Source organism: Toxorhynchites rutilus, chromosome 2 (assembly GCF_029784135.1).
Source record: "Toxorhynchites rutilus septentrionalis strain SRP chromosome 2, ASM2978413v1, whole genome shotgun sequence".
Lineage (NCBI taxonomy): Eukaryota > Metazoa > Arthropoda > Insecta > Diptera > Culicidae > Toxorhynchites > Toxorhynchites rutilus.
In genome coordinates, this window is record NC_073745.1 from 223,915,063 (window position 1) to 223,940,767 (window position 25,705).

General features: G+C 38.6%; 1 protein-coding gene across 3 annotated transcripts in view; it reads left to right on the forward strand.

Moving 5' to 3' along the window:
• LOC129765090 (uncharacterized) overlaps positions 1-25,705 on the forward strand; it is a 165,736-nt gene that overhangs the window by 4,570 nt on the left and 135,461 nt on the right. For all 3 annotated transcript variants that reach the window (XM_055764949.1, XM_055764947.1, XM_055764946.1), the window contains exon 2: positions 12,599-13,441. The gene's annotated coding sequence lies outside the window, so the exon portion shown is untranslated. The remainder of the gene's footprint in view (positions 1-12,598; positions 13,442-25,705) is intronic.

Sequence of the window (25,705 nt, forward strand, 5' to 3'; positions counted from 1 at the left end):
TTACGCCACACTGGAATGGATCGAATACTATTCGTGACGTGACAGCAACTTCTGGAGACAGTTGATACTTCTCTATTTGTGGACCGATCTCAACCAAATTTTGTGGGTTGTTGACTTTCATTGTTTGCTCAGAGAAACCCGAGTATAAAAATGTTTGAACCTATGTTCATTTGATAAACTAAAAAAAAAGACGGGTGGGTAATGTCGGGGACATAACCGGAGTGACGTAGGACTATACAAAGGGGACAGCTTTTGTTAAATATATATTTTAAATATATTGTTTTATTTTCTTCTCCTACGTGAATACCTACCTATCTACCTGAAAAATGGATTAGTTCACTGTTTACTCTTTATGAATATGTTGATGGTTCTGAAAAGAACCTTTGGTGTTGTGTTTTTGTTATCACTCGATATTCCCATCTTGTTCGGTTAAACCTTCCTGTTTAGCTATTGCGTTTGCCACTCGCCACAGCTTTCACAGTTGGAAAATTTCTTCCCATCCAGCTTGTGACATGTTGTTCAGTAAATTACAATTTAATGCGACGTGCCGGAGAAACACTTTGCCACTCACTGAAACTAATTGTTGCCTTGATGAGCGCCGAACCGAAGCTGCTCTGTTCTTGATGCGGGTTTTCTGATCGTCGTGAGCAGCTTTGCAAGCCAACTCGAGCACTCCGACGGCCGAAACTCTATAATCGCTGTTAGGTATACTGGTGCTCCGGCACCAATCCGTTTGACCTAGTTACCCTTGCGGTGCAATCAGTGAATGCGACCAACAGGAAACTGGAGACCTGCACGGTTCGAGTGAGACTTTGCCTTTCCCTTCACTTGTCCTCCTTTGTTACGTCCACGATGCCGATGCCGTACAACCACACGGGTTTACGGTTTGAAAGAAAATAAGATATTTTTTTGGGGTCCGCGTGTTTTATACTCTAGCGGTACACACTCACAGGATAGAGACAAATCGGCAGATTCAGCCAGAGGGGCGAGTTCAACGAGACGAACGAATGAGCGTTAAAAGGAAGCGATGGCAAAAAAATACATTCATTACGATTTGTTCGCTCGTTGGATTCACATGCAGGCTGAAAAGGGTCCTTTTCAGAATCACAAAATTATCTTCAATCTAAAGAGTTTATTGTTTTGTTATCACTCGATATCCCCATCTTGTTCGGCTAAACCTTTCTGTTTAGCGATTGCATTTGCCACTCGCCACAGCTTTCACAGTTGGAAAAATTCTTCCCATCCAGCTTGTGACATATTTTACAATAAATTACATTCAATGGCACGTCGCATTACCACCACTCAGTATCGGATTGGAGGTAATTTTAACCTGTAATTGAACATTAGCGATGACAGTGGTACAGTGTCGACTTTCAATGTGGGGTCATAATTTGGACCCCGAACTCTATGTTTACAAAAATGTCCAACTAAATATGTCGCATTACAGGTCCGTCCAATTAGCTAAATGTCGAGATAAGTGTGAATTACTGTACTTTCAATCTAGAAGCAATTTAAGAATTGGTGAAAATCAATAAGCTCAGAACAACTGCCAAATTCACATACTCATCATATCCTGGCAAACAAATTATGAAAAAATCAATTTGTGTTTTATTATTATTTTGGATATTGTTTTAGAAAGCATTGAACTGTATTTCCTAAACTCTTTTTTGGAAGGTTTAATGGCCCTGAAAAGCGCCTTGTTTTATGGAATGGTTCCAATTTAGAAAACTTAGTACTCGTGGTTTTGAAAAAAACCATTTCGAACGCCCTCGATGCCGCCTTGTTCTGGATTTGCCATTGAAGCAGTTTGTATAAAGAACAAACTTTTTTCTTCTGCTACCTGCTGCCGTTTTGCGATTGCGTTTGCGTCTGCCTGTTGTTGTCTTGATGTCCACCGAACCAAAGCGCGAACAGTTTTGTCAGCCAACTCGATCACTTCGGCAGCCGAAGATCTATAACGGCGGCTAGGTGGACTGGTGCACTGGTACTAACGCGCTCGGCCTAGCTACCCTTGCGGGGAACTCCAGATCAACACGGTTCGAGCGGGATTTTGCCTTTCCCTTCACTTTTCCTCCTTTACCATGTCCAGACATGGCTGTTTGGGTTGGCTTGTTGATGTGTTGTGATGCGAACCGATGTGGTGTACGGTTTGAATGAGAATGATCGTTACGGCAGCGGAGCGGGGATTTTTAAGCTGACTCGAGGGATTTTTAAGCTGGCTCGAGAATTACGCATGTGTGAGACTGCGACCAATGTTTCGTTCATTTTTTTCTTTTTCCTTTCCAATCGTGCTTCATTCTATTTCGCTGCTGCTCTGGTTGCCCGTTTTGGTCGGTACGATTTGAGGAGCACAAAATGGACCAATCAAAAATGGGCACATAGTGCATTTTGACAATGCTTGATATTTCACAACTATTCAATTATTTATCTCAAGAAAAATGAAATGTTATTCGTTATGATAGATGCGTAGATATATTTCCTATCAATTGATGCAAAAACCTTTGCGATCTATTGAGAAATGCTCGAGTTATAAGCGTTCCAAATCTTGCATTTTTTCCTACTTGTTCAGTGCCTAGATTTCCATTTCACCCCCTATATCTTCCGGTTAGACGTAGTCCTACGTCAAAAAATGCTCTATTTTTGTGACGTGACAACGCTTCAAAATACCTGTTTTTCAAATGCTTGTTTCTCATAAATTATAAAATGAAACGTAGGTCCACCCACGGCTCTTCAAACAAGCATTTAATCACTCTTCAAACGGCTCTTCAAACAAGCATTTAATCACCCATTCAATGGTATATAGACATTGAAATTTGGTTAAGCATGTGCAGAGATATCTCAAGAAACATAAAAATAGTGAAAACCTAAAATATTTTAAATATAATTAAGTGGTTATTTAAACTCGCCTCTCTCAAAGTTTATTTATTAAATTAAATTTGTTGCAAAAAATTAATGATATTAATGATATAATTAGTGCTTATTCAAATAACGTTTTCAATTTTCTCCTAAAACTAGATTTGAAATTTGGTTTTCTGGTGCATAACCTCATGGAATGGGTCAAATACCATTAGTTAGCAACGGTTCTTTTATGTTTCCTTTACAATGCAGGCTTTTAATCGCATGCGAAATACTCACTCGCGATATTTTTCAATGCAGCTCTTTACAATGCTTAGCGATATCGCGCGATAATCTGTCATAATCTGTCTGTCAAACCTGCATCCCTCTAATCATACTGTCATTGTTTGTTATGGACAAGATCGTACTAGATTGGTGGAACAAAATCATATCGCTAGAAATAATTATTTGGAGTTTTATACTTCCATTCACAATAATTGAAAAACTAACGAATTCAATCAAATATTAACAAAAATGTGTAAAAATAATTATGATTATGCAGCAATACGCTTGCAATAAGTGATCGATTCAGCTCTCACTTTATGAAGCGTTTCATATGTACAGAGCTGAACATTTCTTTCGATATATCGTTCCACCCATCAAGCATATTTTGTTCCACCTGTCTGATGTATATAGTGTCTCCTATCAAAGCAACGCGATTTTCGCAGCCAAAGCATGGAGAGCTCTATCTTTTTTCGCACTGTCATGGGTGATTTCACGCTTTGCTCTGATTGGTTGACGAATAAAAATCGCGATTGAAGGAAAAAAATCGCGCTCATTGTGGATGATTGTAAATCCGGCATTAGCTAGGTAGCTGATGAAGGGAAATGTCTTACAGCATATCGAACAAGTCTCTTCTGTACGGCTTCAATTCTGTTGACTCCATTCTTGTAGTGCAGACTCCAAATCGCTGAACAGTACTCAAGGGTTGAGCGAACTAATGCATATGCAATAAACATAGATTTCAAGGAATGTACATCATTGAAATCCCACGCAGTGCGCATGATGAATCTAAGACTATGGCAAACATTCCCAACCACGTAGTTGACATGTGTTTTAAAGATAAGTTTGCAGTTTCATTGGAATGCATTCCGCCGTGAAAATTAGACCCAATAATATTTTGTTATTTTCATCTCAGCTTGGAGTTGTACCCAAAAAAAAACCATCGCCGTTGTCTTGACGTTCATGATTCTCTGTTTGACCACAAAATCATAGGAGCAGTAGATCATCCGTTTGTGGTTCGCCCAGAAATTTTCTATCAGTCGCAGTTGGGGAACTTTAGGAGGGTTGATGGACAACGTAAATAGATGGTACAACGTCTATTTACAACTGGTTCATCTCCTCCAACGATTTGTTGTCTGCCGCATTTTCTGGGTGAATGTGTACTGCTCAGACTCTACCGGCCTAGACTGATGCTTCCGCATAAAATGCCCATTGTTCATGTACTTGTTCATAGTTTGGTCGGTTGTTTTGTCCTCCCGATCCAAGACGCGGGACGATGAGGCTACCTTGCTCTCGGTCTCCCTCTCCAGCGTCTGCTGTACTTCACGGTAGCTCAGCACTGTCGGGCGATCAGGGCCAGTAAATGCCGGAACGGCTTTATCCGGCGAACACGAAGTGCCCCACGATGTCCAACTACTTCGCGCTCTGGGGAGAAATTGGCAGTGCGAACAAAGTATCGGACGTAGTTGTTTCACAGTTTTCGCCAAGGCTGTAAATCAACTGATAAGGGCCACGATGCATTTGTGTGGAAGGACCAATAAACGTATTATTTAAGAAAAATTTGGTTCATTGAGTTATATTTTAATTTTTTTTTTTTTAACTCAAGCCGAAATTTGTCCATTTTTTAATGCATACGTTATCATACACAAACTTTCGTCTCGCTTGAATAAATGCTGTACCAGTATGTATGAATACAGTAGGGTAGCGTAACCGGGTGACACCCGGGACCTTTGTCTTAGAGCAAATGGCTGAATTTTCCGTCTGACTCGCGCCGGTCCCATTGGTCCGACAGCTAGAATATAATCCTCTATCGTTATATCGGACTTATCTCTTGGACTTTTGTTAAACATACGGGAAATTCATCAATTTTGCCTTCTGTATTTTCCCAATTAGACTTTTAAAAACATTCTGTTATTCGCTAGTCAAAAATACTTCTTTCTTTTTGACGTGGAACTACGTCCAACCGGAACATATAGGAGTTAAAATGAAAATCTACACACAAAACATGAAGCAAAAAATGAAAGATTTCGAATGCTTGTAACTCGAACATTTCTTAATAGATTGGAAAGATGTTTGCATCAATTGATAGGAAATATTTCTACGCATCTATCACAATTAATCAAATGTTATATTTCCTGAGATAAGCAATTGAATAACTGCTAAACGTCAAACGCTATCGAAACACCCTAACTGCTCCGTTTTGATTGGCCCGATTTACGGGTTTCCCAACCCCTAGCTCGGTCAGAGTTTAACGTGTCAGGCATGTGTAACTCATCGTTGACTGCAGATAATTTTTAAGTTATTTTCAACTTTGAAACGCCTCTTTCATAGGCTGACCAGACGTATCGTTTTGAACGGAACAGTACCGTTTTTTCGATCTTTTTCAATTGTCCCGTCTTTCTATCAGTTTGTACCGTATTTTCAGTATGAAAACCAAAATTTTTTATTATTTTGAATACATTGTTTTCGACGGATTGTGAGATTGTGCGATTGTGGTCTTATTTTCAATAACATGAAAAAGTCATGTTATACCATGCGATTTATTTGAAAACCCAGTCCCCAAAATTGTGGTTGGTTTATACCAGAGATCAGTCAGACCTTTCAATCATTTGTTGGGCTTGTTGCGAGAGATGATTTATCTCCTACTGAAGTTGTTGGTTATTTCGATTGTTTTATTAGAATTCTTCAACATAAAAACGGGTGGGTTATATCTATGATATAACCGCAAGGTTGACGTGGGACTACCGTTGGCTTGGTAATCATTTTTTGTATTGATGAAATTATTGATAGAATGAAAACAAATTTCGGATTCAATTGAATTCAACATATTTGCTGTGTAGCTAAAAAAATTGAACAAACATCATGTAATGTAAGGCTTCTTGGTTTTGATGGTTGTGTTAGGGAACACATTTCGGTGGGAACAAAAAAACTCTCCAACTTGAATGTATTTGCGATGCTAGTTTCCCAGGCACCTTGGTTTTGTTGGTTGTGTTGGGAAACCCGTAAATCGGGCCAATCAAAACGGAGCAGTCAGGGTGTTTCGATAGCGTTTGACGTTTAGCAGTTATTCAATTTCTTATCTCAGGAAATATAACATTGGATTAATTGTGATAGATGCGTAGAAATATTTCCTATCAATTGATGCAAACATCTTTTCAATCTATTAAGAAATGTTCGAGCATTCGAAATCTTTCATTTTTTGCTTCATGTGTTGTGTGTACATTTTCATTTTAACTCCCATATGTTCCGGTTGGACGTAGTTCCACGTCAAAAAGAAAGAAGTATTTTTGACTAGCGAATTTCAGAATGTTTTTAAAAGTCTAATTGATTCAGGGAAAATACAGAAGGCAAAATTGATCAAAACAATGAAAAATTTTCACGATATTGCGTTGGGGTACATTGAAAAATAGAAGACTAATCAAGAAGAAGCTTAACAGTATGAATAGATTGTATTCAAATCCATTTCTGATTGAACTTCCCGTTCAGACAAAATATTTGATTGATGAATGGACAATAATTAAATCAACTATAATTGATGAGATAAAAAGGTGTTACAAAGAATCCGTGTCAGTTGAAAATCGTTGGGTGTAAATATTTTCAGAAAATGCGAACAATTTCTAGAGTGTAAGGAATTCGTGGAATGTTTGCCAGGCAATACCACACCGATTGAATGGATTTTTCCTACGAAGAACAATATGTGGACAACGGAAAATTCGAAAGATAATTGTCATACAGAGCTTTGATTAGAAATATAACAACGTTTATGATGAAATTTCTAAACATCATAATAGTCTTCGTCAAATTTCTCCATCATCTAAATTTCTTCACTGTAAAGAACAAATTAGCATCTAATAATTTTTGATTGTTTGGTTTTATTCACTCAATAAAATTTTTCAAAATTTATTCGGTGTGCCGTTTCCACAAGATGGCTCAAGGTGTTATAAATATTCAACGGTGACAGCTGATTTTTGCTGATTCGTGAAGTGTAGACATCTGTCAACCAAACATTGTTTACAAGACTTTGAGTTTGGCACCACAAGTTCAATTTTTACTGTGTTGAAAATCACTTGCGGCAAGTTTTAATTTTCTGTTTCCATCGGATAAATTTTGTAAGGAACGGTTTGGTCGATTTAAAAGCGGTGATTTTGGTATTAAACACAAAAAGCGTCCAGGTCAACCAACAAAGTTTGAAGACGAAAAATTAGAGACATTACTCGATAAAGATCCGTGTCAACCTAAACGGAATTTGCAGAATCATTAGGAGTAACTCAATACGCTATTTCTAAACGATTCAAAGGCGCAGGATACATCCAAAAGCCAGTAAATTATGTTCCATGCGAAAAGAAAGCGAGAGATGTCGAACGGAGATTTTCATGTCCGAAATGTTTCTCTAACGGCACAAAAGGAAGCCTTTCTTCTAGGCAGTCTTCCGAAAAACACTTACACATGTCCACGCGATGTGAAAATTCCATGTTTTTGTTTGAATTCGAACATGATTCTCGCTAGTGTTGAGTGTCTATCCCCAACACGAACAATGATACACAAACATAGACATGTGAAAACAAACACGATGTTTATAATTCAAGAACATCATGTACAAAAAAGAAAAAGAGAAAGAAATTATTCATCCCAAAACATTTCTTCGTAGAATACTTTTTCACAGAAACGAACTTGAAATTTAGTTCGCATTTCAAAAATTGCACGAACTAAGAGGCTATAAGTTCATGCACCAAAATATATATTTTTTTATAAAGGCTCATATGGTGTCAGCCTAACGGGGCCGGGAGTTCAATATTTTGACAATGTTTGCTTACAACTATGTTAGTAATATGTAACCGATTACTCGCGGTTGGCTCGAGGTCAGTATTACAAGTGTTCTCATAATTGGGATGTTGCAGTCTTCAGTGCTCTGTACGTGTGCCCGACATGGGATACTTCCTATTGGGATGCAGCTGACCGTTAATCAGCAACGACCCCTTAGTCTGCACCCCATATCTAGCGTGGTGCGTCTTTTTCGACTCGAGGAATCCAGGATAGAATGATCACTAGCCGGCGCAATTATCAGCTCGTGTAGAGTTGTCATGAGCGGTACAACCTTTAGCTCTTGTTGAATCATCAGTGGACTGCACAACCTTCGGCCCGTGTATCTGTAAAGAGTGTGTGTATGTATTGCCGCGACTAAGTAAAAGTTTATAGATCGTTCATGCACATTTTGCAAGTCTGATTAAATAATCCTTGGTTTCGTTCAAAGAAAACATTCTCTGAATAGAAAGAAGCTTTCTTTTTTTTTTGCGTGCATGTTGGCAATTAAATTCTGGGGAGCCGACTGCATAGCGGGCGACGTCGTACAAATGCTGACCAAAAAAATAAATACCCAAAAATTAGTTTTAGATGCAATCTTCAGCGGCACACAGCAGAACCAGCAGAGAAATTTCAGCGGCTTAAACACACCAATAATTTCTCGATGTTATCACAAACTGAATGCAGGAAAAAACTAAAAGCTACACTTACACTGCACTACATATGCTATGTGTGCATGCGATTGCATCATCCTTTCTTCTCCTCTTCTCCGCTCGTTTTATAGCTCGGGTCGCGATTGTCGCGAACAAGCAGTATTGGCCATTTGTATTCAAAGATTCAGCCAAAATTGTTGCTCCCGTGGTCGAGTGGTTAGCATAACGCCTAACATGTCACTGCTGAATAATTCAATTTTAGTACTTGTTCAAATAGCTAATAATAGCGAATGTTACATGAATTCAATATATAAATTGATGCGTGCACTAAATAATGATATCAAATATGAAAAACTCTCATATCAATCGATGTTTATTTTGTTCAGAACAGAAAAAGAGATTTATTTTATTTGCCCAATATTTTTGATGAAGCACCCATTGTCATGAAAGGAAAGCATTTTTTCCATGTCAACATACCAACACACCACGCGTTGAGTGGTGGTGGTGTGGTGTCCGATTCGCTTCTTCTACTCTATGCACTACCGGTGCTTGGGGTGAAAATGCAAGAGAAACTGTACACCATGTTCGAACATCATGTGAAACATTGGGATTAAACATCGTATGTCCAAACATACCACGAATACAAACATGTCACATTTTCTAACATAGGTACGAAAAAATCATGTTTGTACTCAAACACAAAACTGTGAACAGCAGCGTGGACATGTTTATTCCGGACGCAGTGTTTTTTGTGAAACATGGAAGACTGCTTCTAGGGATTGCATTACCGTGCCAAAATTTCAATAACCGGTTATTCGCAGTGGCGTCTCGTCCATATGTGCACCTCGTGCACTGCACAACCTAATATTTAAAAAGAAAAGAAAATGAAACGCCCCTACTCTGCTATGCACAGACTAGAGCTCAAAAAAGAATCGTCTGGAAAGTATGAAAAACATACGGCTCTCCCAGTTCACGCACTATGCAGAATTACGTATACAGGGAAACTTCGATACAACGTACCCTCGTTATAACGTACCCTCGTTATAACGTACCCTCGATATAACGTACATTAAAAAAGGAAAAAAAAATTTCAATATTTTTTTTCTGATAGAACAATGAATTATCTGTATTGTGATGCTAAAACAAGTTTTGTACCTTCAATCAATCCCGAAATACAGCTGGTTTTGTGATTCCGGATTCTAAATGAATCAAGCTTTAATCAACAGTACGAAGGGAAACATCATGAGAAAGGCTGGCTTCGTCTTCTGATTGAAATTATTCATTAACTGTACAAAAACAGCAACACAATAATGTATTATAGACTACGTTTGTGAGTACTTTATTATGCTTCGATATAACGTACAATTCGATACAACGTACAATTTTGAAAGTAAAATGTAAGTTATATCGAAGTTTACCTGTATTGGTTTCTATTTTGTATCATTTATTCTATGCTCTCCCCAGTCAGTGCATGTCGATTAGTGCACAAAAATGACATACACCCAGTTTTTTACGCGAGGGATACGTACCTCGTAAAAAACCGCGTTAATTGGAAAATCCGCGTAAAACGCGTAAAACGCGGAAATTGGAAAAAATACCGAAATTACCGGTTATTAATTTTAAAATTACCGGTAATTCGGTAATGGAAAATGACCCGGTATTACCGGTAAAACCTTTAAACAATCCCTACTTTCTTCGATTAATTGTTACCGGAGTCGAAAAATGGATTCACTATGGCAATCCAAAACGCGAAAAATCGTATGTAAAGCCCGGCCAACCAAGAACGTCAACGCCGAATATCCACGATGCCAAAGTAATGCAATGTATTTAATGGGATCAAAAGGGTGAGATTCACTATGAGCTGCTAAAAACCTGGGCAAACGATCAATGAAGACTTTTACAGGCAACAATTGATCCGTTTAAAGCGAGCTATTGCCGATGGTATTCAGCTTCTACTAGTGCTAGTACTTTTGCATGTATATGCTTGTTAGGCGCATCATATACCACTCAAAATATGCGATATATGATGCTAGATATGCGCTAGTTATACGATTTAATGTTTGCTGGACAATACTTTGAAGGATGCATTGATTTATTTTACTATTCAAATAAATATCATTCAATTTTTCATTAAAAAACAAAACGAATTAAGTTGCAGACCCAATATTATGCCTTTTTGTTAATTTTTTTATTTTTGGCTCACCTGTTTCATTTTTAATCCTGACCTATTTGGTCAGTCTACCAATAAAACATATTTTGCTTGTCGACAAAGCGGCTGAGATAATTTTGTTGCTTCGTGTGGGGCGGCTTATCGTTGGCACGGGAACATCCAACAGCGTAAATGTAGACTCAATTTTGAACTTGAGCTTGGGTAGATTGTAAACTTCGTAGTTGCTCTCCGTGCACTCCCGCTTCCAGCCTACCCGATATGTGAGGTCCAAGCTTGAGCGCGATTGCAAAGGAGGCGTCAAATTACACGTGGCGAACGCAAAGGAATTCGACCCTCCAAATTGCTAGAAATGCATTTACTGATTTTTGTCACTCCAATCGTTTCCAATATCTGTCTTTTTCTTTCTTATTTCGGTAAACTCAAATCAACCTTGTAGAGTTCATATTTGGTGACAATTGAGGGGCTCAGAAGGAAAGGGGTGTAAGTGACTTGATCGATTTCTCTTCATCAACTTTTTCTTTCGCGAATGACTCGGCACACAAAAACGTTCCAATTCGATTTTGCTATAGAAACCGATAACTGAGGTTCTGACATATCGTCCACATTGTCAAATAAGCTAGGAATGTGTTTGCAGTTAAGTTATGATTCAAAGAGAAAGCCGATGAAGTCAAAAAATCGATCAAGTCACTTACACCCCTTGCATTCTAAGCCCCTCAATTGTAAGCCATATAAAAAGAAACCAGTCAATAAACTCGGCAGAACAATTCTGAGTGAGATTCTGACTCAACTAAACTTCGCTAGTTGTAGCACCGGACAATCAATCAAATAAAAAAAAACAACATTTATATCAAAACCTGAACCAGCGTGCACCCGTGGTCGAGTGGTTAGCGTCTCACATTATCATGCCGGGTGTTCAGGTTCGATTCCCGTTCTGGCAGGGTGATTTTTCATCAGAGAAATTTCCTTCGACTTGCGCTGTGGTCACGCGTATTCTAGAGCTTGCCCCTCGGAATACATTCAAGACGTGTTATTTGGCTCAAGAAATCTCAACTAAGTATTAAAAAATGACGCTAGTTAATGTATACGTTGAGACGGCAAAAGTTCCACAGGGAACGTTAACGCCATTCAAGAAGGTTAACCAGCGAAATTGCACAAGGAACACACTAAATGACGCTTGGGAGTAACAATTCATTCTCAATATGCAGAAATCGTTGATTCGAGCTCGAGATAGTCAATAACAACGCCGGTCACGTCCTTACAGTCACCAGGGGAAGGGAAGGAATATTAGTATGATGTTCGTGGCCAGAAGGGTCTATGGAACAATCATTACGGACAAAAATTGAAGCAAGCGCTGTTAAAGATGCGGGTGTGGCTCAATGCCATTACCCAAAGAATGTACTGTAGTCATGAGGCAAATAATGTCCATTTCATGCCTAAATATTTTAATCCCTCAACTCGGATTCGGTAATTCCAGAATAATTTTTTGTGATGCAATTTTATCGTGGACACCCTTCGAGTAACATTTTGGGTTACTCGGTAAAATTAAAATTAAGAGCCTGCTAGGGTATTTTATTGTACTTATTATGAAGATGTATGCTTGAATTGTGACTAACAGGCATCATCAATACCCCACCAATAATCATACAGTGACGAGACCGCCTACAGGCCATTGCAATTTAGGATACATAATACCTGAGAATAATCATCTGCGTCCCGTTGTTCCGTTCCAGCTTGCATCGCGTATTTTCCCGCACTCACTCACCTTGGGTCCCTCTTTGTGTGTCATCGGCTTGTAGCGAGAGAGGAAACAAATTAGTAACAAACAAATGAAGTTGTTAAAATAATAACTGTTTTTCAGGTCGTTCTTCTTGGCAGTCGGATTGTCGGATCTCTCTCGACGCATTCTTGGCGCACTTCACGGTGCACAAAGAAAGCAAGGGAAACAAATTCCCAACCCCAATGCAACTGGTCATTGCCAACATCATCCGGCAGAACTGTGTGGATGTGCGGTAAGCGACGGACGCGCGAGAGGAAGTGCTGCATCTCAAGTGTGCGAATCGCTGGTGCTGAAAATTCGTTCTTTGCATCGCTCAAAATCCCATGATATGCATTAATCCGGCCGTTTTGTTTGTGAAGAGCTTTACATTTTCGTGAATTTCTGTGCTCCCTTCTTGCATCCGAAAGCTTACAGTTTGATCGTACGACGGTTTTCGATTCATTTTTTGTTGTTTTTGCTGCGCTCCCTCAAGTGCTGTTGCGCGCGATTTTGGATTGGATGTTTACAGGTTTATGAGCACGCGGGCGGAAAAAAAAAAAGAAAAAGTAGTGAACAGATTGCAATTTGGTTTTACAACTTTTATGCTGCTGAAATTGAATTGAATTGTTCCGCGATCTCGACATCAAGCTTTATTCGGCGATTATTCGCGCGCCCGATGTGAAAGTTGATCCGTGAAAATCGCTGAAAGGGGGAAGTGGCGAAGCGAAGTGAAAAAGGTGAAGGTGGAAAGGTAGCGTCAGTCGAGGGTTATCAACGGTGAAAGAGAATGAGTGTTCCAAGCGTGTAGTTTCGCGATTGCCAAATCCGCTCGGGAAAACAGTGAGAGAAGCGATATCTAACAGTATCCCGACGGCATCCAGAACATCATCGGCACTACCAGACTCAATAGGGAGCAAAACTTTCTCCACGAGGAGCAGAATAACGGTAATTATACATAGAGCTTTTTCTGTTTACTCTACCGTTTGTTTTTGATGCAGAAATCATCCAAATGAAATACTAATAAAATGTCAGGATGCACGGGTGCATACGATATGCAGATTATGCCGTGGGCATGGAACGAATATCAGTGTTTGATTTGAGTTTTGCTGACTTTGGCGTTTTGCTTCATACAGGAGGTGGTGAGCATTTCATTAATTCATGGGGTAAATTTATTTTTTTTTGGGTGGAAACTTGTATGCAAACTATGGTGATTCATGAAACTATTCTCATGCATCATTCAGAAGCAGAGCTATTTTTGAAACTTTTACGGTAGATACGATTTCTGGTTATGTTTTATTAGGCTGTTAAGGATATTCCTGCGATTTTTGACCTTTGAAAATAAATGCAAAAATTTAATCTAACTCATAACGGGTGGCAACTAAAATTTTGGAATTTGTTTCTCAAGCTGTCAAAATAAGACAAACCTATTTTAAGAAGATCTGATTTATTGAAATTTAAGATACATTGTCCATTATTGAAAAAACGATCCATAACCGACTGTTCGGTGAAGCTTTCGTTTGATGTCGGATCAGGAGCATTGTACGGCATGCCAACTTAGCGAATGCATCTACTGGTTGCAATTCGTGGCTCTCCAGTTATTTTGTACACCAAGGAGCTAAAAATCCCGAACAAATCTTCGATTGGGTGACACTGAAACAGATTTGTTAGGTTGCGATTTTGAGGAACAAATGTGACCGAATGGATATTCAGAAGAGATTGTGGTTTTTTGACGTAATGTGGTGACGCTTTATTCGGCCAAAACAGGTATTGTCCATCAGCAGAATGTTTTCGTGGAAAATTTCTGTGAGAGATCTTTGTTCTTTGTCTTGTCTTTGTTTCGACAGCATTTTGAAAAGCAAAGCATAAACAAAACAAAAAAATATAGGAGAAGTGGGTAATACGCACCCCCTAAGCGAGAATGGATTTATCTTGACCGTGCTCTTAAAATTTAAGATAACAACTACGTTAGTACGTAGATTAGATAACCCTCAGTCATCTGTAATCGTTCTGTATTTTAGATACTGAATAACAAAAGTGCTACGAATTTTATTTTGTAAGGCGCCCAAATTCTAAATTTCCAATCATACGGTGTTAAATGGCCCAGCAGAAGTATAATATGCCCATGAGTTGTTTCTCTAAGAGACTATAACGCTCAGAGAAACAGCTTGTATGAATGAGAGATTCCATCAATCTACTCCAGGTGTATGACACGATTATCGCTATCTCACTCTACCTACCGTCACCGCCTATCTCACTATCCCTCTACTTTAAAAGTTCATCATCGACATCACGATATGTCAGATGGTGGTAAATTGGTAATTCGCGATGACGTCGACTTCAAGTTAGAGCCATAATTTGGGTCCCAAAATCGTTAGTGTAATCTCTACCAGATTAGAAGACACGGAGCCGGTTTTCAAATTTTAAAATTTGAATGAAAATTTTCACATTCTTCTTCTTCTTCAATGGCACTAACGTTCCTAGAGGAACTTCGCCGTCTCAAGGTAGTATTACTTGCGTCATTTTTTATTAGTACTTAGTTGAGATTTCTATGCCAAATAACACGCCTTGAATGCATTCTGAATGGCAAGCTCTAGAATACGCGTGATCACAGTGCAAGTCGGAGGAAATTTCTTTGACGAAAAATTCCCCCGACCAGAACGGGAATCGAACCCGAACACCCGGCATGTTAGTTATGACGCTAACCACTCGGCCAAGGGAAGCACACAACAAAAACCCGCGGAACAAAATTGTGTGAAGTTCACTTCAGCGCTTTCTCATTCATTGTCTGTAGATTATACACGATGGAATGCAAAAAGCACACAACAAAAACCCGCGAAATTTTCACATTATGTTATTTAATTATTGGAAACACGTATTTCTGACTTTCATTCAACCATATGGTCATAGGGGAAGGTTGGGTAAGACGCACACCTTAAGGAAAAATGACTGAAACATGCATGTTTAATGCACACTCCGTAGTTTTTTTTGCATCCACCATGGAGCCATATATGTTTATCTCGCAATCATTTGTACTAAACGTACTACAAATAGGAAAAACAAAACAAAATATCGAAAATGATAAAAAATTTAAAAAAAATAAAAAATAATAAACATAAAATAATAAACATTCAGCATGATACCAATTATGGCAACGAATACAGAGCAGCCAGCCCTCACCGTTTCCTATAGCACTGAAGAGTGTTCCACAGTAATAGCATAAAGTATCTTCCATTTTATTTTGAGTCACTGATTTACGGGCCCGGTTCTTCCGCTGACTGCCCTTGTCCTTAATTTGTTTTATTTCTTCTTCTTCTTCTTTTTGGCTTCAAGAGGGTTTAAACTTTTCAGTTCATTCGCCTCTAATTGTTTTATTTCATTAGATGCGCTCTCTTTTAACAGTTTTTTGCGGTAAGGTGATGATGTTAATTCCTCACAATGCTCCTTTTTCATCTGTCATCTTTTTTGACGTAGGACTACGTCTTTCATTTCTATACCGGGGTGTAAAATCAAAGTTTCGAAGACGAAAGCGTTACGCCGGAGACCGAGATTTTGAGCGTTAATAGCTCCTAAACAACTGAACGAAATGGTATGATAAATACTTCATTCGAAAGATAAAATGTCTACGCGTTCTATACTTGTTACTTTCTGATCCAAAAACTTGTTTCAATAGTCTTAAAATTGCTTTCAAAACAGTCTATTGAAATCACCAATCGGTATATAAGCGAGCGCCGCTCGGAAATCTACTCAGTTCCAATTGAACAGCGATTGAAGCATGTTGCCGCTGTTGTGGTGAAGCTCTTCGTTTATCATGAAAGTGCGAATGAACGGTGTCACCAAGAGCCTGTTTGTGCACCTTAGGCCAGAACGGTTCCCCGGGAAGATCTCGAAGCAGCCACTACACACACACACACACATATATACACGCGCGGATTTTTTTTCGTTCGGATGCCATTCAGCATCGAGAAAGATCCGGAAAATAATCTGCCAGTTCCTCTGGGAATTTAAAATTATATTCATGTGAAAGAGTTTCTCTTAATGTTTTCTATCCATGTAACACTGTGACCAAATACATTTGATTTTGTGATTTTTCAATCAATCGCAATTAACAGAATAGCTTCTGAAGATTATTCTTCCCCATCAGTAGGATATTTCCGTATCCAATATTGTTTGCGCCCGCAATCGATTATTGCTCAGTCGCCGAAAGTTCTGAGCTCAGAGAGTTCATTCCCCTCTAGTTTGCCTTCCAAATTGCCATCGTAAACCACGCCTTCTCTCGATTCAATCACGCACAAAAAGCATACTTAAGCGATATTCTGGTGGTGAGACGCATTCATTTTTCGTGAGGACATCGACAAGACAACATCGTTGCTGAGGGTGCTGGACGGCGAAGGATCGAGATCTGCCCTGAAACGCAGGCAGTTTGTTTGAACCTGTGAGAGAGCACAGAAAAGCCGATCCTTCAGGAGAAGAGAAGGTGACCATCGAAGCAGCCGCTACACACACATATACACGCACGGAATTCTTTCCGTTTGGATGCCATTCAGCATCGAGAAAGATCCCGAAAATAATCTGCCAGTTCCTCTGGGAATTTAAAAATACATTCATGTGAAAGAGTTTATTTGAATGTTTTCTATCCATGTAACACTGTGACCAAATACATTTGATTTTGTGATTTTTCAATCAATCGCAATTAACAGAATAGCTTCTGAAGATTATTCTTCCCCATCACTTCCTGTTTTTTTTGCTTTCTTATTTCGCTTGTTTGGCTGTTGAACTGTTGAAAGACTATCACAGTTTTTTTTTCAATACACATACACAACGGATCATGTATTGGTGTTTCGCCAGCTGCAGTATGACTCGCTGAGGTTATCCTATGGGTCAAGACTGTTCCATTTTCGGTCACACTGTAGTAAATGGTTGGATCCAACAGAAGCACTTCCGGGTCGTACATTGGAATATCGGTGAGCTCCAAAAATGACTCGTTATCAGTGATCGTTGAATCAACTATATTAGTTTCTTTTTTTTCGCCCTGTAGTTGATAGACCAGGATCCGTCAGATGTATCATAGAATTCTTCGATAGTGGACTCTCTTATTGAGATACTTTGGTCAGTTAACTCAATAGTTTTGATGTCAAAACCAGTTGTTGAATCCTGATGTACAAGGGAATTCGGTTCGTTATGAAAGTTTTCAGCATCATTGTTGTTCAAGTGATCAGCTGCTGCGAAGTCATTGTCCGAAAATACACGACGGTTCATTGGATATATCTCGGTGGCTCGAAATCCACTCTGCGCGTTGGAAATAGAACTACTCGCGGTGAACGCCTCATTCATCAAAGCCACCACATTGTATATGGTAATTATCTTCCCTGGATTCAGCTTCAAAAATCTGTTGACGGCCATTATAGCAGTAGTGGTAACACCTTTCTCACCGGATGATTTTCCAGGAACCTGCCGTACACCTTTTTCAGCCAACACTTTTATACCCCTGGTAGGAACCTAAAAGCATTAAATTTAGTCACATCAACTTAAAAAACTCAATTTCACTTGCAGTTGCATCACCGTACTAAATCCCGTTTCATCAGCGTTCCATATTCTGCTCGGAGGAAATTCGGAGGAAATTCATTCAAGAAGATCGAAAAAACCATTTACGCTGACTCTGTTGAATCATTTCAGTCGAGCTATGGATGACTGACAATTCCGGATGTCGTTTCAAGAAATGATAAAGCCAATCGCGTCCAGCCAGCTCAGTTTTATGACAAAAAGGATGCTTAACACGCTTTCGCTCGGCCTGTTGGTAGGCAATATTTTTGATGGCATAACGGGTCAGTCCGCATCCGAATCTGCTCACTTCCACAATATGTTCAACAAGTTCTTGTTCCTGAGCGCTATCAAAAACAGGAGAAAAACTTCCAAGAGGCGGAAGCTGTAAGTTTGATCCGCTAGCTTCGATGTATCGTGACAGTGTTCTACGAGGAATCTGATACGCCTTCAAAGCATATCTTCTAGAAAATCCTCGTTTCACTGCGCTTACCGCTTTAGATAAATCCTCTGCCGTCCAAGATCGCCGAGTGGTTTTCCGGATATATTTTCGAGCCATGTTTGTTGTCGAACTGACTGCACCGATGAATTTCACTCCGATGCTTTTGTTTACATATAGCGCCACGCCAGTGCTGGCAGATTTGCGGATTTCATATTTATCAGTTGGTTTTTTTGATTAAAGGGTGTGTCACATCAAATTGCATCACGGAAAAAAGGTGTAGAAATTCGCCCAGTAGACCGATCCTTTTGAAAATTTTAGACAGTAAAATAAAAACTATTAAACAACTTTTGGCATTTTCTTTTTATTCATACTTCGAGCCCAAGCCCGTATGCTCGCACCTTCCTCTTTACCCCGTCCATAAGGTTCTGTACAACGTCAGGTTGTAGTTTTTTTTTTGAACAGAAATCCATTTTCTCTTGAATTCCGTCTCCGATTTGACAACTTTTGGGATCTTCCGGAGGGCCTGCTTCATAATCGCCCAATATTTCTCTATTGGGCGAAGCTCCGGCGCGTTGGGCGGGTTCATTTCCTTTGGCACGAAGGTGACCCCGTTGGCTTCGTACCACTCCAACACGTCCTTTGAATAGTGGCACGAAGCGAGATCCGGCCAGAAGATGGTCGGGCCCTCGTGCTGCTTCAATAGTGGTAGTAAGCGCTTCTGTAGGGACTCCTTTAGGTAAACCTGCCCGTTTACCGAGCCGGTCATCACGTAGGGGGCGCTCATCACGTAGGGGGTTTTTTCCGTGATGCAATTTGATGTGACACACCCTTTAAAGATTTTCATTAATCTTTATAACTTAAGTGTTTTAGCATTGTAACAACGTAGTTTATTTAAATTTTTAAGACATAAAACAAGAATATGTATGAAAAAAATAATATTGATTTTTTAGATACCATCTTTGTAGAAAAAAGTCTGAGAGTTTTTTCTAAAATGATTTGGTCACACTGACAGTGAGTAAACAAGACAGTAAGCTCGTTTTCCTTCACCGTAGAGGGGCGATTTGTCCGATTTTGGTTTGTTTGAGATAAATTATTTTATCATGAAATTTGACCTTAATACATTCGTTTATTCATACTTAATGAAAAGCCCTGTTAATTTTTGAGGAGGTAATGAAGTTTGCCAATTAAAGCTAATGCTGAAATGCTCGAAAAACCTTACGACAGAAGCGGCAAAAGTTGCATGAAATGAAGCAGTTTTTTATATATTACAATTTCATGAAATTAGATGAGAGTTTCTGCGCTACAGTATATTTAACTATATTAACAATAAAAAATGAACCTACTATCACAGGAAAATCCTATCTGGTACTCCGTTTTCCATAGTTATCATTGTGGTGCGTTTTATCATCAGGGTGCGTCTTACCCATAGTTCCCCTACAATTCCAACAATGTTGCTGGTTTTTCTCTTTATAATATAAAGTTGTCTTCATAAACAATTTTCGTATGAGACTTTTTCCCCATCTGCAAACAAAAATGTTTTTAATTTAAACAGAATACTAATTTGATATGGAAAAGCTATTTTTCATTCATAATTTTAATTTTGAAAACGTTCACTCCGACTGATAATCAGCTGTTCTTTGACGCTCCCCTAAACTTGTAAATGAAGCTCACTGCCGTCAACGCGGATCGCTGTTTTGAAGAAAACAAATACTTCTGACGTGTGAGATTTTGGCATCAAAAACATGGCGGGTTCCATACGGCTGATCTACTCCCTTCAGGCCCACCAGCGAAGAGGAGAAACCGTTTCTCCGGTGAGCGTGTTCTCCCAGTATTCGTGTATTAATTCTTCAGTCCGCGCTCTTGTTTTCCTGCATTCTCTGAGCACATGATATTGATGCCAAATGTGAAGACATGTTTTCGTTTTGAAGACATTTAATTTTGCGAAAACATACTGAGGTCATTTCAAAGTATGTGAAAACGATTGTTTGTGTGATTTATCGAACATGATTTAGAAATATCGTGATGGTTTGCTAATTTTTGTCCATTATGTTTACATTTGAAGACATTTCTCGCGTAACTTTTGAAAACGTCCTATGTAACGTTCACATCAACTAGAGAAAAACGAAGTTGAAGACCGTAACATTGTTCCACGAATTGTTTCAAAAAGAATCGATCTTTATCCCTACTTTTACCACTAGCAGTCAACAATAACTCTAAAAAAAACAATCGTAACTGTTGTTATGTGATTTTAGTTTGAAATTGAAATCTCCTAGCGAAAAATGTTACATTGGACGTTTTGACTGACCGCTTTGACGTTCCAAATACTTGCACTTCGTGCTGAAAGTAGATCATTATTGTTATCACTCGTTGAATTGCACCAAAAACGGTATCTACACCCGAAAACTCAAAATGTCCGAAGTGCGACTTCGTGTTGTTTTGATTGCTTTGTTACTTCGGACGTATCGAGCGTCAAAGGTAAGTGGCGTCCGAAGTAACAGTCGAGTGCTTAAAATTCGTATCTGTACATTGGACTTTTTATATCGATAATAAGAAGGTGAAAAAAATGGATACTTGAACGGTTGTTTTCGCAAAGCATTCAATGATTGAGAACTAATAGTGTGCATCCATTAACTCCATTTGTTTACATTTGTTACTTAGGATCTTCTCAAAAGTTACGCGAGATATATTCATGCCATGCAAAGATATTTGAAAAAATCTTCTGGCATCCCTTACATCCAAGCTATTTCTATCGTGAGAATGTTATCCGGCCGAAAGCGAGCATATTGCCCCGATCGAGGGTATGCCATACGGCCCGCTGGTAAGCTGATGCGGAAAATATCAAATTGAGAAGGAAATGTATCCTTTCTTACCATTTTCTTCATCTGAGATATTCACTGGGAACTCGACTCAATAAATATGACCCACAGTTATCGCCTCTGAATCGGTTTCAAGCAACAATAACCTTATAGAGATGATGTAGAAAATTACATCGAAAATCGGTTCCAAAGAAAATTATTTTTCTTATTTTTTAAAAGCATGTTACAAATGTTAAACTTGCATGTTGGGAATCTATCGTTGACTAGCACGATTGACTGTATCCATTGCATTTTTATTCTTGCTGGTTTACGAGAAAATCAGGTGGGTCAAATTGCCCGGTAGGCGCGTTTTAGACACATCTCCTCTACTTGCATAAAGAGGAGATGGAGAGAGATAACACATACACACTTCCATTTTTCACTGAGCTCGTATGTTGTTGAGCATAGGTGTCTTGAAAAAAACACAGGAGGTTTGTGTCCGTGATACGACCGCATAGTTTTCCGTTAGGTTATCTGTTGCACACTAATTTTGGATGTTTGAAAAATTACATCGTTAAACTCTTTGATAATGATTTGGATGCCCTGAATTGGGTATTGTTCGTTCACTCCACCAGTTTTACAACCGAGTGATGATGATGATTAAACGTTGGATGATGCGTATCACGATAGAAGATACCGAAGTGGAATGAGATTTGACGAAAACCGTCCTCTGTGGCCCTGGAAGAGATGGCTCCTGTGTTATGTATGGATGAAATAAAGAAAAAACATATCAATGACATATAAATGAAATTATCGAACACAACTATCATTTTTTCTCACAAAAAAAAAACATGTTACTTTAATATGTAGAACACATATTTGAAATGAAAAAGGTAATTTTCTTTCATGAATTTTACTTTATGAGTGTGTTTATTCAAACCATTGCCTATATGACTCACTGTGAATCACTTTTTTTAATATTCCTTCGCTTTTCCTTTTTTTCTCGTCGCATGAACTTGGGTGAAGATAAACACAACAAAATAAACAGCTTAAATCGGACGATCCGTTCTCGAGCGGGAACATACACTGGTTTCTATTTATAAAAATTGAAATAAATCGTTTCATATTTTAAGTCATTTTTAACATAACCATACACAATTTTACACTTACACTTGTGCTGAACGTTTCACAATGCATATTCGGTCATTGGTATAAAAATTCACGAACTAATCATTTAAGTTACAAATTCAAATTTAATTTGATAGAATTAATCGTATCACTCATCTTATTTGCAATACAAAAATGCCTCCGACTTGCATATATTTGCAATGCCGATTCCACTAAGCTCCTTGGTTTAGAAGTCTGTGTTAGGGGAGCACACTTCGGTGGGAGTAAAAGCTCCCCCAACTTGCATCTATTTGCAATGCCGATTCCCTCAGGCGCCTTGGTTTCATAAAATATATTATTTTATTCATTTTCGCCGTAATGAATTGTTATGGAGCCCCCAAATTGATTAATGCAAAACTCTCGTAATGATTGAGCAATAATTGAGAGTACAAGATGAAGCTTGTATCTTCGATTTCGACCAATCAGAACGCGGTGTTTCCGTTTGAACAATGATTGAGATTTTTAAATTGTTTGACGGTTTGTTTCATAAAACATATTATTTCATAATTGTATTAATAATTGTTGTAATAAATTTGTTAAGGAGTGCCTTAATCGATTAATGCGAAAATCTCATAAATCCATAAAAAAATGACGGAACAGGAAGCTTGTTTCTTCGATTTCGACCAATCAGAACGAGGTATTTTCATTTGGATAACGATTGTGATTTTGCAATTGTTCGATAGTTATTGGTGTACCGGTAAGTTTCTTCGGTTTTACAACAGATGACGTAACTTGATTATTATTCCAGTGAATCAAATTTCCAGACATTCTTTGGAAAGCTACTGTCATTGCGCGTCTTTTTCTGTATATGTCAAAAAGTTGGAGCGTAAACAACATAGTTTTTTTGCCACTTCGAATTTGTCGAATTTCGTACCAACGAGAGTGCTTTTGCGGGGAGTGATACTTCATTACTTCAATATGAAGAAAAAAACTGCGGAAAGTCATCGCATTTGGTGGAAGTTTATGGTGACCATGCTCCAACTGAGCAAACGTGTCAGACGTGGTTTGCACGGTTTAAAAGTGCTAATTTTGACTAGGAAGACGAAGAGCGTCTTCCTAGCGGACCACCAAAAAAGTTTGAAGATGAAGAATTTGAGGCTTTGCTCAATCAAGATCCGTCACAAACGCAACCAGAACTTGCAGATACACTTGGAGTAACTCAGCAAACCATATTCGATCGCTTAAAAGCAATGTGAATGATCAGAGAGATAGGACATTGGGTCTCGTATGAATTGGAGCCACGAGACGTCGAACGCCGTTTTTCACGCGAGAACAACTGCTCCAACGGCAAAAAAGAAAGGGTTTTTTGCATCGAATCGTTACTGGCGATGAAAAGTGGATCCATTACAACAACCTTTAACGTCGGGCAACGTATGGATACTCCGACCATGCATCAACATCGACGGCCGCGCGGAATATTCACGGCCATAGAGGTTATGCTGTCTATTTGGTGGGACCAGCTGGATGTGGTGTACTATGAGCTGCTAAAACCGAATGAAACTATTACGGGGGACCTCTACCGACGACAATTGATGCGTTTGAGTCGTGCACTAAAGGAAAAACAATACGAGCAAACACACGCTAAAGTTATTTTGCAGCACGACAATGCTCGGCCGCATGTCGCGAAACCGGTCAAAACATACTTGGAAACGCTGAAATAGGAGGTCCTATCTCACCCGCCATATTCTCCAGACATTGCTCCGTCCGATTACTACCTTTTTCGATCGATGCAACATAGTCTGGTTTGCCAGCACTTCTCCAATTTTTCCAATTTTGATGAAATCAAAAATTGGATCGATTCGTGGTTAGCCGACAAACCGACCGATTATTTCCGCAAAGGGATCCGTGAATTGCCAGAAAGATGGGTAAAAGTTGTGACTAGCGATGGGCAATACTTTGAATATTAAATTTGTAACCATTTTTGCAGAATAAAGCATTAATTTTTGAAAAAAAACGAAGAAACTTACCGATACTCATATTACAATTATACTGAATGTCAGATTTAACGCTTTCGGAATATTAAATACATCGCCATTACTCAAAATTTTCTCAATATTTACGTTTCGCAAGTCAATTGAATTTTTTAAAACTATTTTTGTCTTTTTGTAGTCAATTCATTTTGAATCTCTTTGGACCGATATTTTATTTTAAAAATTTCCTCGTTATATCAGATTCCTGCAAAGTTTTCGGTGTTATTATTAAGAACCTTTCCCTGGTCTATTTTACCTTCACGTTGACGCTTATATGAATTTTATTTGAAATTATATCACTGAGGAAAGCAAACCTAGTGTATAAGGATGAGCAGATTCGAACACCAAAAAAGTGAGAGTTTTCAGTTTGTTAGTTCTGAAAATTGGAGGTTTATTGGTCACGTTGTATTATTACGCCCTAAACGTGTAAATGAAAGATTAGAAAACATAAAACACAAGCGTTGTTAGCCTGCTAGCAACCTCGCTGCCATTTGTTTCAAATATTATTTTCTACAAATTTATTCATTACTAGCTGATCCGGCAAGCTTCGTCCCGTCCAAAATTTGTATTTTGTTATCAATACCTTCAAACATCCACGTTTTCTTACTATGAGCAAGTTCATGGGTCCCATCGCAGAACTGTTCATTGATTGATTGATTCATTGATCTTCTAATCGACCCTGTTGAATTTAACTTTTACTAAAAAATTCCTAGTATTTCCAACAAAACTCATCATTATAATATCAGATTATTTTCAGACACAATTCTCGTTCAACATTTTTCAACCATTTCCAAATAACATGTTTCTCCGTTACATGGAATAAATGTTTGATACAGAAAATATGATATAATAATGACAGCCCTAAATCGTTAAATTCCTTCCTGGAGTTCTGCTCTTATTAACACATCCGGCGATCCTTTTTTTGGTATAGATAGAAGAAGATATAAGAGTGCGTTTCATCACATTAAAATCCATTTCGAACAAAGAACAATTTCTCTAGCGCAAACATCAAATGGACTAACAGCCCTTGTCACCAGGGCCTGACAATTTCACTTCAATTAGCACATCGTCACTCAATAATATGTCTATCGCTTCTCAGAACAGAACCAGAACCATGCAGGCTAAAAATATATCTATTCTCTTTTCACGCACAATAAGAAAAATATCTCGTCTTTTTCTTACATATTCCTTTCATTTCACGTTGATTCCTTTCATTCTGCAAACCAAAGCGACGTTAGAAATCGTCACTTGGAAATTAATTTGAAGCATCCATGTATTCTGGCAGTTTGTATAGAAA